Source organism: Ambystoma mexicanum, chromosome 3q (assembly GCF_040938575.1).
Source record: "Ambystoma mexicanum isolate Mex_15411 chromosome 3q, UKY_AmexF1_1, whole genome shotgun sequence".
NCBI lineage: Eukaryota > Metazoa > Chordata > Amphibia > Caudata > Ambystomatidae > Ambystoma > Ambystoma mexicanum.
In genome coordinates, this window is record NC_090926.1 from 635,809,457 (window position 1) to 635,829,191 (window position 19,735).

Here is a 19,735-nt window from a genome sequence, read left to right on the forward strand (position 1 = left end):
AGTTGACCTCTTATATACATTTTTGCAACCGATACAACACTCCTGGATACTTCATTACAATCCACCCACCACATGTGATTGGACAAAACCTTCTCCAATTCCTACATTTTTATTGGTAGCTCTTATCTTAACTGCCATCTTCAGCTCATGTGCAGGACACATTTCTTCTTAGGATTCATTTGTGGTGAGTCATGACATCATCATTCAGTTCAACATTTGTATTCAAAAATAATTTGTGTTGATGAGGGACTTGGACTTTTGGGCAGGTATTTTGTGCCCTCTGTTTCAAAAAATATGTGCCTCCAGGGAGATACAGGACTCCTGGAAAAAATCGATCTTGGTCCCATTCTTTAAATCTGGGGATCAATTATCCCCCGAAAATTACAGGCTGTTATCCCTGTTATACATTACTGGCCAGGTGTTTGCCTCTTATGTGTGGAAACACTTACAGTCTTGGGTTAGTAGTAATACAATTCATCACCCATTTCAGAAGGGTTTTTCGACCTGGATCTTGCATGACACACAACATCCAAGCATTGGACACATTAATTACCCAGGCAAAGTTGAGCCACAGACCCTCAGTGTTTACTGCATTTGTGGACTCTAGGTCGGCTTTTGACCACGTAGGCAGTAATATCCTTTGGAACAAAATGAGAGGGCGTAGCTGTGCAAGTTGGTTATTGGAAGGTATCATGGCCCTGCATGCTGACACACGGGCCAGATTCGGTTGGGAGACGATGGACTTCTGTCCAAGCAGACGAGAATGAGCAGGGAAGTAAGGCAGGGATGTATGTTATCTCCCCTGCTGTTCAATATCTACTTCTCTGACTTACTGTGTCAGTTGATGGGCAGTGCTGGGTGCCCCCCAAGAATTGGGACTTGCCCGGTCTCTGCAATGTTGTACGCAGATGATCTGGCAATATTTGAACATTTGCTGACAGGGATGAAGTCCACGTTGATTGAGCTGGGCCAGTATTCAATAGAGAGTCAGCTATCAGTACATTTTAACAAAACCAAGGTTATGATGGTGTCTGCCAAAAAAGTGAATAGATGTAAGATAATTGTTGATGTGGATCCTATTGAATATACTGAATCAAAAATATTTGGGTCTTGAGATGTCGACTACTTCTGGATATGATATATTTGAAGCCAAATCCAGAAGGGCAAAACAAATTACTTGTTTGGTGAGAAAATGTACCACTGAAAATGCAGGCTTTTCATTAAGTGACGTGCTAGCACTCTATAAACAGTGGTTTTGTCCAGCGATTTTGTATGGTTTAGAGGCATTGGGGTTAAAGGACTTGAAATGGTTAGATGTTATGGAGGCCCATTTTTGGAGGAATGTAGTGGGGTTACCTAAGTCTGCCTCGATTGAATATGTGTGCCTTGAATTAGGGCTGCTTTAATTGAAAACGCAGTTGTTGACACACAGGGTTGCCCTTGATTTTTAAGGCTATAATGTCTACAAGCTGCCCATTATCGGCCAAATAAGTGTGTGGCTCAGGTGGTCCATCGGTTCAAGAAACCGCAATTATATTTGCTACTTTGCCCAGACCCAGCAGTGTGCAGTTTTTTCTCAAAAATACACACTGACCAGTTGCCAGGCTGGGCTGTTTGTTGAGCTAACTGGAAGCTTCCGCAGGATGCCGGATTTTGTGTAAAATCATAGCAAATCGAGAGACCGTCAAGCACGTCCTCACTAAGTGTCCGCATATGGGACCGGTATATATGATCACTCTGGGATGCATTGTCCATGATTATAATTCGATTCAATCCCCTGAGTTGTGGGTCTTTTGTTCAAATACCGAATCTAGTAAAACACACTTGGCTTTTTATAGGGTGTGGAGAGGGGTTCAACCATATCTCCATGATTAATAAAACAAGGAAAAGTAGAAAACACCTGAATTAAACTTTATTTATTTAGAAATGTTTTGATACACTGAATTTGTTTTGTATGATGTATTGATGTGAGAATATGCAAGAGGTAAAGAAAGAAGATTGTATTATTATTGTGTCATTATTGTGTTAAGAGATATGATAAACTGTATTTTTGTACAATTTTATGTTTTGATAATGAAAATTTGTAAAGGTTTTTTCAAACCAATATACAATAAATAAAATAAAAAAAAAAAAAAAGATATGATAAACTGTGTATTTATATTTGTAAAGATGTTTACAGGATTTGATTGTTAAGTTTGTACGTGTATTTGAGTATTGTTGATATTGTAAACCTTCTTGTTAGAACAATATGCAATAAATACATAAATAAATATAATTAATTACCTGTAATAATTGGCCTAAGCCCTTTAAACTTAATTTTTAATTGCACATGGTTCGAGTAAATATTTCAAGTGATATGAGGAAGGCTGAGTAAATATTTTTCTTTGTGTTAGTGATACTCTCTCATTCCCCAGGTCACTGGTTTCATTGGAAATTTCTAATCTAAATTACCGCCACTTTCTCGCACATAGTACATCAGAAAATACAATTGAAACTCCTGTTTTTCCAATTAGTTAGCCTTGGGCATTTACTCACCTGTGTTTTACTGCTAGCCAAATAGTGAAACCCCTTCTGTCACGCTCTCATGCATCAGGAGATTTCCTCTGGCGTCTGCGTTATTTACCAGACCATAAAACTCTTGGCCAGTTTCTTCAGCTGAGCTCACCACAAAGGTTTTGAAGCTACTTATTCACCCATCCCCTGGCCTGTGAAACCTCACAGAATCAGTTTCTCAGCAGTCAATGTTCACTTTGCAAACAGTCCTGTGTTTTGATTTGTTTGTAAAAGCCCACTATATTGAGATTCATGAAATTCCACATGTGTGAATTGTGTTCATATTACATTTGGTTTAACATTTTATCTTTCTGCTTGAGTGCAATCTAGGATTGATCAATTCTATACACACAGTAACTCTAAAAGTAAATATAAATAAAATTGTAACATCGCCCTCAGTTCGCCCTCAGTTCACCTTCACCACCAGTCATCAATACAGTGCACACAAAATAAACCCCTTGAAATCATGGGGACCCTTCCTGGCTACGCCAATAGAGGAAACTCCCAACCTTTCAGAGTATTCACTGCATTCACTCAGTTCAGTCAGGGCAGGCTCAGGCTCAGGCATGGCTGCCGGCATTGTGACACCCAACCAAAACCAGGCACCCACAACACAGAATGTGATTTCACTCCTCTCTCCATTCAGGCAGGTCCCACCCCTGGCGAGTACCCACAACAACAATCCCTGGGAAGGCTCCTACTGGTCTAGCAGGGGCAGCCCCAGTTACATATATGGTCCTTCCACCCAATATCCAGTCAGGGGAAGGGAGACAGAGACATGGTTTCTCAGGACGTTGGATAACAAGGGGGAAAGGCAAAGGAAACCAAGAGGCCATCAGTAGCCATTGTGCCTCTGTTCAGGAATCCATTGATTCCTCTGTCAGGGCCTGGGTGTCCAAAAAAGGGAGAACACCCAGAACCACTTTCAAGTCAGCATGTAGCTGCCATCAGCCCATACCCTGCTCAGTCGGCAACACACATGTGCCCAGAAACACACACTAGAGGTACAATGGTGTACCCTTACACCTGGGTGCCCTAAGGGTATCCCCGGGTTCTTTGTCCTCCATGAACAGAAATTAATTTCTGCACTGCCAGGGGTCCCAACTAAACTCCCATCCAGAACATAAGTCTAGGAAGGTAGAGGGACAAGGACAAAGAGATCATGTCCCTCCAAGGCATTTCCAGCATCAAAATAGTTGAACGCACTGGTGAATTAAAAAAAGGTAGATGAAAATATGTATTATAATTTGTATTATGTAAAAATGTTCTATCCGACATCTTGCTTCCCAGAGGATATTTGTGTTAACTAATCATATAGTCTGTGTGTATTTAACAGTGATTGAAGTATGAATTTGTTTAACGTATGAATACTCAGACACAAACTGCTGAATATATGTCCTAACGAAATAAGCCAGCATTATTAATTAACATTTCCTCACCAACCATAGTTTGATTTCTATTGCCTCCATATAATTCATTTCTGTTGAGTGTTTACTTATAGGCATCCATCAGATAGAGACAGTTAAAGGTAATGTGCTGCAAATAACAAAGTGCTATTTTGACACCTCCTATCTGACCATGGGGCCACATTTGATGGTTTAAGGACCATATAGCACTGCATGATGGCTGTCACATGGTGAGACCATCGGCATGTGACCAGAGCTGGATAGGAGTAGCACCAGTTCTGCCCCCAGCCATCTTGTCCCTATAGAATTAGTCGCCACTTTTTAAAATATGTTGATGTGGTGCAAGTGTACAGGATTTATAGAAAGTAGCTGGAAAGCAACAGAGTGCTGTGAAAAACCCAAAGTTTTCAAGGTGATGCAGGGTAGCAAAAGAGTAGTAGCAAAGAGAGATAGGGTTGAGTGGAGAGGTCACTGATTGGCAAGATGTTCTTGGAAGATTACTGTCTTCAGGTTCTTCCTGAAGTGTAGGATTGAGGGGGCCAATGGCAAAGCGGAGGCACCCAGAGCCCCCACGGTGTGGGGGGCCTCACTGCCATAAGACCTGGTGGGGGTCTCTTCGGACTTCAAAAAGAAAACATTTATTTTTGAAGTTACTGACTGCTTAAAGAAATTATTTCCGATATGGTTCCATATGGAAATACATTCTTTATGAAGGCAGAAGAACTTCAAAAAGAAACTATTTGTTTTTGAAGTCATAGGGCCTCATTACACGGATGGCGGAGAACCATGGCGCTATTAGCGCCATGGTTCATGCCGGTAAAATACTGGCACCGCCTTGGCGGAAAGGGGAATTACTGCCCCATTCCAAGGTTGGCAGGGCGGTAATTCCCCCTTCCACCATTGCCCTTCCCCATTCCCATTTTTGCCCCATAGGGCTCAATGGGAATGGGGAAGGTGCTAATTACGGTACCGCAAATTGCCATACCGTAATTAGCTCCCTGGGTCCCTTTGCGGGTTGGCTTTTAACGCCTGCAAAAAGCAGGCGTTAAATCCCCCAACCCGCAAAAGGACCTCGTAGTAAGGCGGTAAGGATTTACCGGTACCGGTATTTTACCGGTACCGGCAAATCCTTAACTGCCATCCGTGTAATGAGGCCCATAGCCTCCACTCCACCCCATGACATGAAGGCTTCCAGGTCATTGCATGGGGGGGGAGCCCTATGACTTCAAAAATAAATAGTTACAGGACTGTATCGGAAACAATTTATTTATGAAATCACAGGGCTCTCCCACACACTGTAACATGGAGGCCTCAAGCTCCATACAAACAAGTGTTCCTGCTGCACTGGAGGGCTTGTTTCCTGCCCGGGATCAACGGATTCCAAGGTAAGAAAATGTATTTTGTGTAAATGTGTGTGTGTGCATGTAAGTGTGTAGATGTGAATGAGTGCATGATGTATGGGTGGCTGAATGCGTGCATGTGTGTGAGTGTATAATGAAAGGTAGCACATGTAAATGTATGGGTGACTGGGTGTCTGTGTGAGTGTATGGTGAATGCTCTGTTTACTTACTGGTAATCTTAATTACTACTAGTCCTACTCTTCCTCATCACTTGCTTCTGAGTACATAATCATACTCAGTTAACCACTCACCCATGCAACCACTATTAAGTAACTAATCACTGCATCCATTAGTCCTGGAACCCCATTCTCTTTGCATCATAACGTATACACTTACACCGCCATCACAGTTTAGTGATATGCATGCCATGCTGTTATTACTGCTGCTTCTATCCTCCATGCAAATCTGCACTACACTCACCATGTTTCCCTACCTCACAGTGGACAACAACATACCCTGCATTGGCAATTAATTTATTACCTTCCAAAACAGCCATTCCAAACATGCCTGTCCCCGAAACTTTCCCATTACATGCCCCATTCCATACCTTCCCACCACACCACCATTTTCTATAGCTACCACACACACCACCACCACTAGCCCACATGCCGTTACATACTCCAATATTCCTCAGTTCATTCCACTTACTACTGAGCTCAGCCAAATCCAACCTAATATTGGCAACCACCGCTCCCGCCCAATTCTGGACGAGAGCAGATACCGCCATCTAAGGTCCCGCACTGTAAGTGATTTTAATCCAGCACTCCAACTAAGTCAATGCCTAGTATTGGATGCCCAATGGAAACCCTCTTGTATATATTTTTATGTCAAAAGTTATTTTAATTCTGGATGATGTACCCTTATATAACGCCCCTCTTTTTGAATCCCCCCGGTCTCACTGAACCAAGAAATAGGTTTGTTTTGCAAATTAAAAGATTTATTTGAAGAATTGAACAATATATATATCACACTTTTATAAACATTAATAATATCGGAGCATCACGCTTATGAATATTTATGCAATGATCAGCAATGGGTAATATTACAATATCAAAAATCTCTTTAATCAATTAGGTGTAGGAATAGGAAGAATAATGTAGCAGAGAATACTTTGTATGGGTTCAAGAAATGCAATGATAGGAAAAATGCAACACAGAAAATAAGACTTGATATGACTTCAATCAAAGGCAAGGTGATCACTCTTTCCCCCTGTCACTACTCACTCCCCCCAATATGCAATATGAAGATATGGAATGAGGGCACACAGGTTTCAGGAATAACAATAAACAATAGCAGTTTCAATCCCGATTCCCCCCAGCAAGCTTAGAGAGAACAGTAATGATTTTAAAACAGGTCAATTGCTTTTCAATGTAACATGAAGTGATGGGAAAAATGCTAAAAATCATTTTAATTCATTAAATTGAATTCCGAACTAGTGAGAGTTGTTTTGGATTGGGTGAGGTCAATATTAGCAAAGATTATTGAATGGTTAGCAGATGGAAAATTCAATTCAGAAGTTGGAAGCAAGAAATAGCTGTTTTTACATGGAGTGAAATTGAGCCAAATACAAAATCGCGGCAACTTTTCCGTGTGCGAGAAACGCGATTAAGAAAAAACTATAAGGAATTGGAATGTCATTTTGGGTTCGTTTGAAAGCTGAGGATGTTAGTGAAGGTAGATTTTTCAGAAACAGAGTCAAGATTTCAAAATGAAAGATGCGCTGTTGAAGATTTAGAACAAAGATTTCTTAACAGTAGGGAGTCTATGGAGCCGCAAACTACACGGACAGCACAGCCACCTGTCCAGAGGCACCTCCGGATGGTTTCTATCTGCCTGAGACTACTGCCTTTCTCCAGAAATTATATATTAACGCCAAGATGCTTATCACTACAATTATCACAGGATTATGTGGAGGAGAGAAAGATTTAGGATAGACAAAAGAGATTCTATAATGCAGTTATGGATATATTGCAACAAGTTGGATGGGATTACTTAATACTAAGAGATGACTATGGACAGTTCTATGCTAAATACTTGCAACTATGGCTTTGGAATGGAATGGGCCCGTCAAAGATCTGGTCAAGGGTTTGGCTAGTATTCGCTCGCCACTGGACAGGTCTCAGGCGCTGGGTTCGGCTCTCAGCAAGGCACTCTGGTCTGCACAGCCTCTTGAACTGTATCTTATGGGTTCTGGGTTACAATCTTTGCTGGACTGGTCTGGATCTTGGGTTCTAGCATGGGTTCTTGGCCAGAGGTAGCCAACACAGCACAGCCATGCTGTTGAATTGGTTAGGCCCAGTGGAAGTTTAGGGGTTAAATCAGGTTACAAGATTTTAAAGGCCTGCTGAAAAGGGTTCAGCTTTTTGGGTTAGGCCTCTGCTTCAGGGTTCTGCAGTCTGGTTCTAGGTCTGGTTCTATGTTCTGGAGTCTGGATTTTCCTGCAGGGTGGATCACCAGTGGATCAGTTGATAAGTGAATGTCTGTGTCTTTTGGGTTCTCAACAGTCCCTATTTATCCATTTTCCAAAGTGGGTGGGGAGGCTGATTGTCTATGCCCAACCCTCCAAGGATTCTGATAGGTCTGAGAATTCCCTGTCCCCTGATTTGGGAAAGGAACAGTGTGTCATGATGTGTCATGATGTGTCAGAGTGATGCTGCCATTTACAAGCTAGGGAAAAACCTCCCCTTTGCTTTTACCCAGAAAATCTATTTTCCCAAAAAACATATTTTCAATATGCACAACTTGTTAATAATACATAATTACATGACAGATTAACTAAGGTACGTTTCTGTCCAAATCTTATCTTCCTACGAGTTTTGTTTCATAAATGACAATTTTTCGTGCTTTTGGTTGGTTAGTTGATGTCAGTCACACCCGAATTAGCATTTTCATTCAGCCCAAGGAACCCATTGTCTCTTTCACAGATCAGCAGAGCAACAGGCCAAAGTGCCCCTCCTCCCCTTATTAGCATTCAAATGAAATTTCCTGTCCTTTTGGTGGGAAGCAAAAGGGTGGTATGTTCTCAGGGGAAGAAAGCCTCTTTAAGTTTTAGCTGAATCAGGTTACCTTATGGTCAATTTGACATTGTCCCTTGTGAAAAATTACAGTTTCAGATTTAAAATCAGCAAACATAACTTCAATTCCAGTCTTTTTCAACATGAAAATCAATGTGTGGCACCCTATACGGCATTTGATGGAAGTCCCTTCTTTGGCATATTTTGCTTTTGAGACCAAGGTTCTCCTGTCAGATTTAGAGATCTCCAGCGTATGACAGAGGCGAGTAACAGTATTGCACCCATTTTTGACAGATTTCTTCCCAGCAACCATCTTCAAAAGTGGGTTTTGTTCTGATAACATATACTCCTGCTGACATTATATTTATGTGGATTCTTGAAGTAGAAGGAAGTCCAACGCCCAACAAGGAGGTTGGATCTTTCTGGGTGGTTTGGAGCCATGATTTTTGCAAATTTGACATCCAAGAAAAACAGATTTTTAAAACAGCTCTGTGTTTCTTTTGCAATGATTTTGCTCTGTGGGCAGCCAAATTATGGGTTTTGGCAGTGGTCTCCTGTGTTACCACTGAGATAGGCAAAAGTGGATGGCAGCCTATTTTTCAGATTTTTCCTGCGCTATTCTGGGTGATTTTTAGCAAGGAGCATGCTTTCCAGTGGCCATTCTGATGTTCCTGATGCAAGCAATGCACAGTAATGTTGCAGGGCCTGGACTAGTGGGGGAAAACATCCCACAGCACCCATAAACAAATCTACAGCACCGCTGCCAATTCCACTTCACACAAGCCAACCAAACTCCCAAGAGTCTGCCATCCACATCCACATCCTCCCTCCACCGTACCCAAACAAACTCACCTGGCTCCCAGCACCAAATACTCCACCATATCTACCACCCCTCACCAAAATCCCACCGCTAATCTAAACGGTGCACTCATCAATGCCCGTTCATTAGGAGCCCACGCCACGGAAATTCATGATCTTATACTAGACTTGCAACTAGACTTCTTAGTTGTCACTGAATCGTGGATGCACCAAGCCTCAGGCCCGCTCCTCTCACTCGCCATCCCCTCTGAATACACTATCTTCAGAACAGATATTACTCATTCACAGGGAGGCGGAGTTGCTATCATTGCTATGACCAACCTCCATCTGAGAGCTTGCCCAATCGACAGTCCTGATGGCTATGAACTCCTCCACACCAAACTACCTATCAATGATAAAACCACCTTTAACTATATAGTAATCTACAGAGTGCCAAACACAAACAGCCAGCCCGAATCAGACATCCCTCTTGTGCTCGCCCCACTTATCAAACCTAAAACCAAATGTGTCATCCTTGGAGACATAAATTTAGGCTTCAATAATAGCAGTGACACCAAAGCCGAAGCCCTCCACTCAGCTCTTAAGGACATGAACTTTAGTCAACACAGCAATGCCCCCACCCATATTAAGGGTACAACCCTAGATGGGATTCTCACACATAATTTGACCCTCAACATTGACTCTATCTCCCCACTCAGTTGGACAGACCACTCTATCATCCAGTTCACCATTACCACTGCAGACCCCACCCTGCTGAACATAAATTTACAGTCACCCACAAAGTCGGAAACCTCTGGAAGCTCACACCAGATAACATCAATCCCTTGATCAACAAAGCTTTAAATACTGCAACAATCACCAGTGATAACCCATGCCTCCTAGTGGATATCTATAAAAATTGTCTCACCTCCACAATCAACATAGTAGCCCCACTAACTACTAAAACAAAACGTGCTGACAAACGCTCATGCTTCTGGTTTAATGAGGACCTGGTTGCCCTCAGAAGAAGGAAGCGTGCACTTGACCATAACTATAGGAAAAAACCCTCGCCTTAATCAAAAAATGCATTCCTCCTATCAAATAAAACCTACAAAGAAGCCGTAATCTCAACCAAAGCTAATGCCTACAATACATGGATTAACAATGCTGCATCTGACTAAAAACAACTATTCTCTATACTGAGAGAATTGGAAAACCCAATCCCAATCGCCAACCCTATTCAACCTAGCAAAGACTGGTGTACCACCATTCAAAATGCTCTAGCCAACAAAATAAAACTGCTACAATCTAAAATCACCACTAAAATGACTGCACTAGCAAACAAACCCTTCTGTGATAAACATTCTATCAACACCACTGGTACCACCAGCCCCCCCTTTGCCTTCACTCCAGTCTCCCAAGATTTAGTCTGGGATACTATCTCCAAACTAAAAGCATCAAACTGCAAAGAAGACTCTGTCCTAGCACAATTAGTTAAATCCTGCACCCACTCTCTCACACCTATCATCACCAACTTCGTGAACGCCTTGTTCAAAGCCAATCTGGTCCTAACTAGTATCAAAGAAGCATGGGTCACCCTACTATTAAAAAAAACACACTTGACCCAACTGTACACACCAACTACCGTCCAATAACAACAGTTTCTTTCTTACTTAAAATGATTGACAAAATAGTGTATAACCAAGTCCAATCTCATCTAGACACCTACCAACTCCTCGGCTCAAGACACTCCGGATTTTGGCCAAACCATAGCACAGAAACAGCACTATTGGATCTCAAAAATCAAATGGATACCATCAGAGATACAGGCAAACTATGCATCCTACTATTATTAGACCTATCTGCAGCCTTTGACCTCGTTGACCATGATAAACTATGTAATACGCTAGCTAAAGACTTTAATTTCTCTATGGATGCCACCATGTGGATCAAATCCTTCCTAGCTGACCGCACCTCCAGAGTTTCCTTAGGCAAGGAAGCTGCAGACCTCATCCATGCTCTTGCCTCTCTCCCACACTGTACAACGCATACACGAAGCTCCTATTCGCAGCGCTAGACGATATGGGTGTCATCTACCCCAACTTTGCGGATGACACCAAGATCCTTATCCCACTCTCAGGAAATTAGACCCAAGTTACTCTACTCATCAACAGAATATATGCGATCATCCAAAACTGGATGGCCCTAAACAGTCTTTGTCTTAACGACGAGAAGACCAAAATACTCATAGTGGGCTTTCAGACTAAAATCAATGCCCTTCACTCTGACTATGTGTCGATCAACATTGATGGCACCTTGACACCTGTCCTGAAACAAGTAAAAACTCTAGGAGTTTACTTAGATGCTAACCTGTCTATGAATAAACACATTAGCAGCCTTTCATCTACCACTTCCTACACAGCGAAATTGATTTCATTAAGCAGACAATTCCTCACCCCTGCAAACTGTGTCACTCTGGCCAGAGCCCTTATTCTATCACGACTTGATTATTGTAATGTATTGCTATTAGGCACCTCTAAATCCAATTTGAAAACATTACAACTCTTACAAAATAAAGCCCTTAGAGCAGCCCTCGGCATCAGGAAATCAGACCACATCTCTAAGACTAGAAGAGATCACCACTGGCTACCAGTTGTAGACAGGATCATCTTCAAAACCCTATGCATTTCCTACAAATGCCAACAGGGCTCAGCTCCCAACTACCTTAACAAAGTACTGCAAAAAAAAAGCCCTTCCTAAGAATACTTAGATCCCACAACCAACAACTACTCGAGATTCCTCGCTACAAGAATATCAAAGCGGGCGGCAGTAGTTTCAAATACTTAGCCCCCAAACATTGGAATTCCCTGCCCAAGAATATCAAAGAAGAGGGTTCCTTTTCAGGCTTCAAAAAATCACTCAAAACATGGCTTTTCAACTAGTTCAGAAGGCCAAAACCTTGAGTGACTGTAAATATAACTGTAACTGCTCTCATTATGTATAAAACTTAAACTTTGTTCTGATTTCTCCACTGCTTTTATGACTGCCCAACCCCAGCAGCTCACTCCCAATGTGTAACTTTGTGATTAATTTGTCTTGTAATTTTTGAATAATTCCTCTGCAATCTCAGTGTGATACCTGAGGGTCTGCGCGTGTAACAAATGTAATAAATAACAGGACTTGTGTATGAGGCATGTTGTATGTTGCCTAATTACGAAGTACTGGGACAAGGATGTAATGCCTGGCTTAGTTACATGTAGTTTTCATTACACATAATCACACTCTTCCTCATCCCAGTAGTTGCCTATGAGGCACGGTACCTCATAGGTAAGTACTGGGACAAGGAAGAGGGACATAGATGTAACGATGTGTGCTTGTGTTTAATGCCTGGGTTACTTAATGGTAATCTTCAATACTACTAGCCCTTCTCTTCCTGGTCCCAGTACTTCTGTATGAGGCACATCGCCTCATACACAAGTACTGGGACGAGGTTGGGGGATATCAATGTAATGCCTTGCTTAGTTACCTGGAATCATCATTACTCCTAATCCCACTCTTCCTCGTCCCAGTACTTACTTATGAGGCAAAGTGCCTTATACATAAATCCAAAAAAGATAAGCCTTTCGCTTACCATGTTTCCCTTACATTATCCAGGTTTGGGCATATTGTCATCTTGAGGCCTAGACTAATGTTCCCAGCTGGTGTCCCACCCCACTACCAGAGTGTGGACTGAGCTGCTGAAGCGAGGTGGAGTATTCCCAGCTCTGGCCTACACCCTGACGTTGGACTAGAAAAAAGTAATTTGCACTTGCAAACAGTGGTAACGGGACTGAGGAAGTGGAATCCTGTAGAGTCTATGTCCTTTCATTCATTATCCACAGGAAGGAGATTATGCATGAAACCCCTTCTCTGTGCTTGCTTTCTTCTTTCTTATGCTTTGGCATGGAGACTGGGGGAGACAAAGGGGATGAGGAGTATCAAGCTATGAGGCTGAACCAGAAGAGGTGGTTGAGGGCAGTCACAGCAGCAAGAGAGGGAAGGCTTGGAAGGATGCCTTTGCCTCCTAAAATTACTCTTCACCATTGAAGGCTGTGGATAGAGGCTTTGAGGACAACATGGATAGCCTAACTAAATCCATTTCTAATGTAGTATGCATAGCTATGACACAGAGCTGAAATAGCATTTCCCCAATTGGTGAAAGAGGGGCTAAGGAGGGCAACATGTGGTTCAGATCTATCACTAGCAATGGGCACCTTAAGAGGAAACAATAGGCACGGGTGGTAGGGTCCTGCAGTGTTTTACCTCTACCCATAAATATGAGGGCAGGGACAGTTCTGTGGTAATGCATCAGAGACCTGCTCCAGATGTTGATTTGACCTTGCTGCCTGGCTGATGGTAAGACACAGGCTAATAGAGACAAAGTTGTTCTGGTTAATGGGCTAATCCTGTGTTCCCATTCTTGATGTTGGGGGACATTATTTTTTGTGGGAAATCCCTTCTGTTGCTGATTTAGGCCCAGCAAGGGCATGCCAGGGTTTCTGAAGGCAGTGGGTAATACCATCTATTCCCCCTGCTACCACATCTCGAGGTAGCAGTTACCATCCAAAGTGGTTGGGGGTTCTGTTGAACCTCTTTGTAGAACTAAACTTGACTCTGAGATCAGAAATGAGCTGACAGCTGAGTACCTTAGTCCTATGCTTTCATGAGAGGCAGCTACCACTCTGGCAATAAAAGGTAATATTTTGGTTTTCTTTTTATGTTACAGGAATGATATGACCAAGGGAACCGATAGTGCATGGCAAGCTGTCACATCAAAGACTTGAATATTTCTGAGCCCCTGAATATGATCTTGGAGCTGGTAGAAGAGGCCAAAACATCCAGGATCCTTTGAAACCTAAGGAACTGAGTAATGGGGAAACAGATGGCTGTCTTTTTCCTGGAGGAAGCTAATGCTTCTGTCTCGCAGGAGCAACAGAAGGGAGTCTTCTTTAAAATTAGCTGCAAGCAGGGTGGTTTGCAGACTCTTGTTGTCTATATGATGTGGATTATGTTCTTTTTAAAGTTGATTTTGTAAAAGAATGGGTGGGTATGCTAATACATTCATCTCCCTGGACAAAGCCAATTCCTCTTTAAAAAAAGGTTCTCTCCTCGGGTTTCAACCAGGACCAGTCATTTCAGGAGCCATAAGGCCTGTCGAGGTGCTCAGTTTGCCAGCTCCATTTGGCAACAATCAGGCTAGCAACAGAAAGTGGAGCAAGAGGTTCCTGGGGAAGAGCAGGATTTCACCAAGGTAGGTGATCCAGGACTGTCCCACCTGAATTCCATATCGGTGTTAGGCTGAGGTTTTTTGTAGACTTGTGGTTTTGTATTTCTCAGGATACACTGGTTCTCCAGATGGTTCAAGGATTCAGGATAGATTTTGTGGGGTGTGCTTACAACCGGCCAGCTGGAAGAATGCTTTTGTTCCCCACGAAATTTCCAGTTTAGTCTCCCTGGGAGTTGTTGAAGAAGAAAGCAATAGAAACGATCCACAAGCATATTTCTTGTAAGGAAAAAGAAAACCGGTTTTACCCAGACATCAAACTCATGGCGATGAAAAAAAGTAATGGTGTATTTTTGCTTCATGATGAAGATGATTGTCATGTTTAGAGACAGGTAGAGTCCAGGATTTTAGTTGATGTGTCTAGACCTCCCGGATGCATAGCTTATCAATTTACCTCCCTTCTGGTTGGTGTTTTCTTCACATCTTGGTGCTTCACCCAGTTCTTGTGGCTGATGTCTGCTTTCCTAGGGACAACAGCTGTCTGGGTTATAATTTATCCAGATGATATTTTAATGATAGTGAGGTCTCCCAAGGAAGCCGGCAGTCATCCGTTCCTGTGAATCAACCTATTACCGCATCTGGGTTTTGTCATAAACTGGCAGGAATCAGAGTTGGTTGCTTCACAGACCATGCTGTTTTTGGGTTTAAGGTGAACTGCAAAGACTTTGCTTTGAGCTTGCCACCAAGCAAGTTTGTGTCAATAAAGAAGGAACTGCGAAGGTTGTTCTATAATCCGGCGCTGTTGGTCATACAGTTGGCCCAGGTTATCCATCTTGTGTCAGAATCCATCCAGGCCATCGTTGCAGACCTGCTTTGTTAAAGGGCCATTGAAAGATTAAAGATTCAGGTTCTGTGCAGTGGTTTAGACTATTCAAGTCAGGTTCCAAATTCTTCAGAAGCAAAAGAAGAGTTGCCTTGGTTGCTGATCCACATGGATGCCTGGAACGGCATAGCCACCTTCCCTTCTTCCCATACTCTATAGTTAGATAATCTGCATGCCTGAGGGTGTGGGGGCCAGATGTGGCAGATCTTGACTGGTGGGACATGGTCAAGACAAGAGATCCAGTGGCACATCAACTCTTTGGAGATGCTTAAAAGTTCCTTTGCTGTCAAGTGCTTTTCAGACAGTTTCTCCCACTGTGTGGTCAAACCCCACATGGAAAACAATTTGGTGGTTGGATACATCAACAAATTGGGCAGTGCCAGTCCAGCACCACTGCAGAGTTCACCAAGCAATACACGGAGCATGACCTGTGTTTCAGCATGAAGGTGGAGGTGGAGCACCTTCCAAGCACTTGGAATCTGGTAGTTGACTGGTGTGCTTGAAAGTGGAGTTATTCCTGCGATTTTAGCATCACATATATCTCTTTCTGGTACTGGAAGAACATAGGGACTTCTTCCAGATACAGTTTTTCACATCCCGTCTCGTCTTCATTATGTAGAGACACCAGATGCCTTTGCCAGGGCGACTGGCATCTTCTTCCAGTTGTAGGGATCTTGGATTCACAATGCATTTCCTCCCTACTCAATGATCGCCAAGATATTATTGCATGGATGCACTTTGTTACTAGTAATGCCATTTCATACAGCTCAGCTCTGATATCTGTCAGTCCAGTTGTTGGTGGTGGGGCCCATGAACTTGCGACGCCAGCTTCAGGACATTCCATCAATTTTCTTTCTTCAACCTCATCTGAGGACATTACAGGGGCCCCTTTGTATAATGGCTTGGAAGATTTCAGCGAGACAAGGGCATGCAACAGTCTTTCAGTGGCAGCTTCTGGCTTCATCAGGCGGTTGTGAGCTCCTATAATTATTTGAGAATTATTATAATTGGGGTATTTATTTAGTGCTGACCTAGCTTCGGAAGCACTGGATCGCTTTACAACCATAGGGGGAAGAACATACTTAGGGAAGCAGAGAAAAATGTATCTGGGAGCAAACAGGGGAGGGTGGTCAATTGGCAGCATGGGGGAAGACAGTGGGGAGCAGATCACAAAGTCTCAGGTAGAGTTAGGAGTACAGGGTCTGAGGACCTAGGTGTTAAGGAGGAGCCACTCCTTGAAGCAGAAGGTCCTGAGCACTTTCATGAACTGTAAAAGTGATGGGGCAAGTCTGAAGTGGATGTGGAGGAGCTTCCAGAGTCTTTGAGAGTGGACAGCAAAGTCCTGTTTTCTGGTTCTTTCCTCCCTCTACGTTTTTAATTGAGGTCTGCATATGTCCTTACTTCTGGTGGATTGCAGGCATCCATAGATGCTGAGTTTCTCAGAGAGATAGCTTGGGGACCCCAGGATGACAGCCTTGTAGATGATTCCACAGGATTTGGAGATGATACAGGCTTGTAGTGGGAGCTAGTGTAGTTCAATATGGGTTGGGTGATATGGTTGAATTTGCAGAGTACTTTAATGAGTGTGGCTGCAGTATGCAGGACACATTTCAGGGTGCCAGGATAGTCACTGGAACCCCTTCCATAAAAGCATTGCGACCATCGAGGTGGGAGAGGACCAAGCTTTCAACAGCAGATCTGAAGCTGTTTTCTGGGATGAAGGGTTTGATTTTCTGCAGGAGAGAAAGTTGGCACCAGGCTGTTTGTGTCTTCCTTGCTATGTGCTGTTTGAATGTGAGGTGCTTGTCAATGTTGAACCCAAGACACTTGGCACAGGGGGCCAGTTGGGGTGGGATTCCCTTGAGGTGCAGGGGTGGAGAGAGACAGGTCTGGATGTCATGGTGTTTGGGATTTTTGGTCAGTAGCAGGAATTCCATTTTGGAGGGGTTGAGCTATAGGCAAGCACTGGACATCCAGCACTGGATCAATATGAGGCAGGCTTTGACCTGAGCATGTGGATGTCTTTGATGAAGAATATCTTGAGGTAGATTTGCGTGTCAGCTGCATATTGGTGAATGTGGATGTTGTGTGGAGAGAGGAGGGTCCTGAGTGGTTCCATGTAAATATTGCAGATCACAGGGGACAGGATGGTTGCTTGCAGGACTCCACAGGTGGTGGCTAGAGTTGGTGATCTGGATGAAACCATTTGTACGTACAGTTGGTGGTTCGCATGTTTGGATTTGAACCAGTGAAGATGATCTTGCGGATCCCCATGTAGCTATATAGATGGTTGGTGAGTGTCTGGCAGTCTATTCTGTCAAATGCTGCTGGGAGGTCAAGGAGAACTAGGAGGAAAGGATGGCCAACATTGAGGATTTTAAGGGATTGTTGATCATCTTGATGGTAGACGTTTATGTGCTGCATCTTGGTCTGAAGCCAGATTGGTAGGACTGAAGGAAGTTATTGTCTTCGATGTGTTGGAATAGTTGGGCAGCTACGGCTTTCTGGAGTGTCTTAACTAGAAAGGGAAGATGGGTAATTGGGCGGTAGTTGCTCCTAGCGTGGTCAAGATTCATGACTCTGCTTGGTATCCCCATAATTCAGGTCTATCATAGATAATGCATGTTATGTCTGTTTTGGCTTAATCTTTGTTATGTTATTTTATGTTGATTTATAAGACCCAACGCTACCACCCCAGGGCAGTCTCCAGATGCTCTTTGTCCTATTGGCAAACACTTATGGACCTGTAATGGTGGAGGGATCTCTCGAAAGGAGAGCATTCTTAAGTCTGTTTCCTGTTAAGGGGTTTTTAGCTTAGCAAGCCCTTCCCCCTAGGGCTTGGTATTCCTGTTTGAATGATGCACACTGTGTGTTGTCTTTGTTCAGGGACTTGTCAGATAATTGGGGCCTGCCTTGCAGTCACTCTCAACTAAACTGCCCATGTTTATATGTTTGTGGTGTTGTTCAGAATGCTGTCTGATATGAGGACACCCAAGCTTTCTGAGAGATTATCTTCCCCAGAGAAGGTTTCTTTCCTCATTTCCCTTAGGACAAAGACATGCTCCAAGTAAATCTCCTTTCCCTGTGTTGATGGTTTTCCTAAGCTCTGTGTGCAGATGTCAACGGGTGAATGAGTCTAGTACTAGGGGTGTGAAGGGCTCATCTATGCAGCTATTTTTCACCTTTTGCAAACCTTTTATTCCTGTTGCTTCCACAATGCAGGATAAGTCAGATCGGTTGGCGATATCTCAGGTAGGGGTGGACACCTCAATGTAGGGGGCTCGCTGACTTGGCGGGCTATGTTTCAAAGTTTTTGGGACTGATGCCAGGTTGATATTCCTAGGGCTGCCGACTGGTCTAAAGGAAAGACATTTCATGATTTTGACTGCAGACCTGTTTAGCACACTTGCAGGGCTGTACGGAAATGGCTTTGGACATGCATAATATGACGCCTCTTTGCCAAGGCATAGAGTTTCGATTATTCCTAGTATTTATTACATAGAGTGGAGATTCTAGTAATGCCACAGAGTCAAGTATTATCCCACCTACTCTTAACCTCCTTCAGTATATACTTTGTGGTGTGTTTTGTAGTTGCTGACCCATTGTCAGGAATCCAGGCATTTTTCTGAGGGGTTTGGTGGCATTTCCTGGATTCCGCGATGGTTATGATGTTTGCTGGCATTCATCGTCTTTTATTCGAACGTTGGTGTTAGGTGGAACTTATGGTTGCAGTCAAACGGAGAATATTAGAGGAGACACACATATTGTCAGAGGACACAGAAGCGGATGATTGATGGGGCGATCTTGGCCTTGGCTTCATTGGATACTGAAGTTCCTTTCTGTTTTTCCTACTGCTGATGGAAATAACAGTGAAGTGCACAAGGCTTGCCTAAGTGCCGATAATAGAATCTCGACACTGTCTCGTAAATACTAGGGATAATTAAAATTCCATTTTAGTTTTGGCTATTAGGTGGTGATCAAGTGCCACCAATAAGCCAAAACTATTTTACCAGGGTACAAATAGGTGGTGGTGGGACACACAATGTCTAGATGTTAGCTAATACACCCATCCATTGACAACACTTCCTCACCCAAAACACATTCTCCTCGGATCTCTTTGATCTGATTCTATTAAGCAGTAACAACCAATCTTGTGATCAGTCTTCTGAGAGCTAATGGCTTAACTGCTGTTGTAAATGAGCTAATGGTGTAATGCAAACGTCATAACCAAGTCTGCCACATGATTTATAAGCAGTATGTGTGTGTTTGCTGTCCTCTCATCTGCTACATTTGGTGAAGTCCTCTTAAATACCAGCATTTGAAAAGCCAACAATTGTGGATTGTACGTGATTTTTAGAAAGAACATTTTCCAGCTGTTGCCATCATGTGGCCAGATAAATACGATTATGGACGTGACT

At 43.1% G+C, this 19,735-nt stretch overlaps 1 long non-coding RNA gene across 1 annotated transcript in view; it reads left to right on the forward strand.

The window, feature by feature from the left end:
- Positions 1-15,820, forward strand: part of LOC138581898 (uncharacterized) — a 145,311-nt gene extending 129,491 nt beyond the window's left edge. The window contains exon 3 of the long non-coding RNA XR_011304853.1: positions 13,937-15,820. This is a non-coding gene — a long non-coding RNA (uncharacterized lncRNA). The remainder of the gene's footprint in view (positions 1-13,936) is intronic.
- Positions 15,821-19,735: the final 3,915 nt, after the last annotated feature.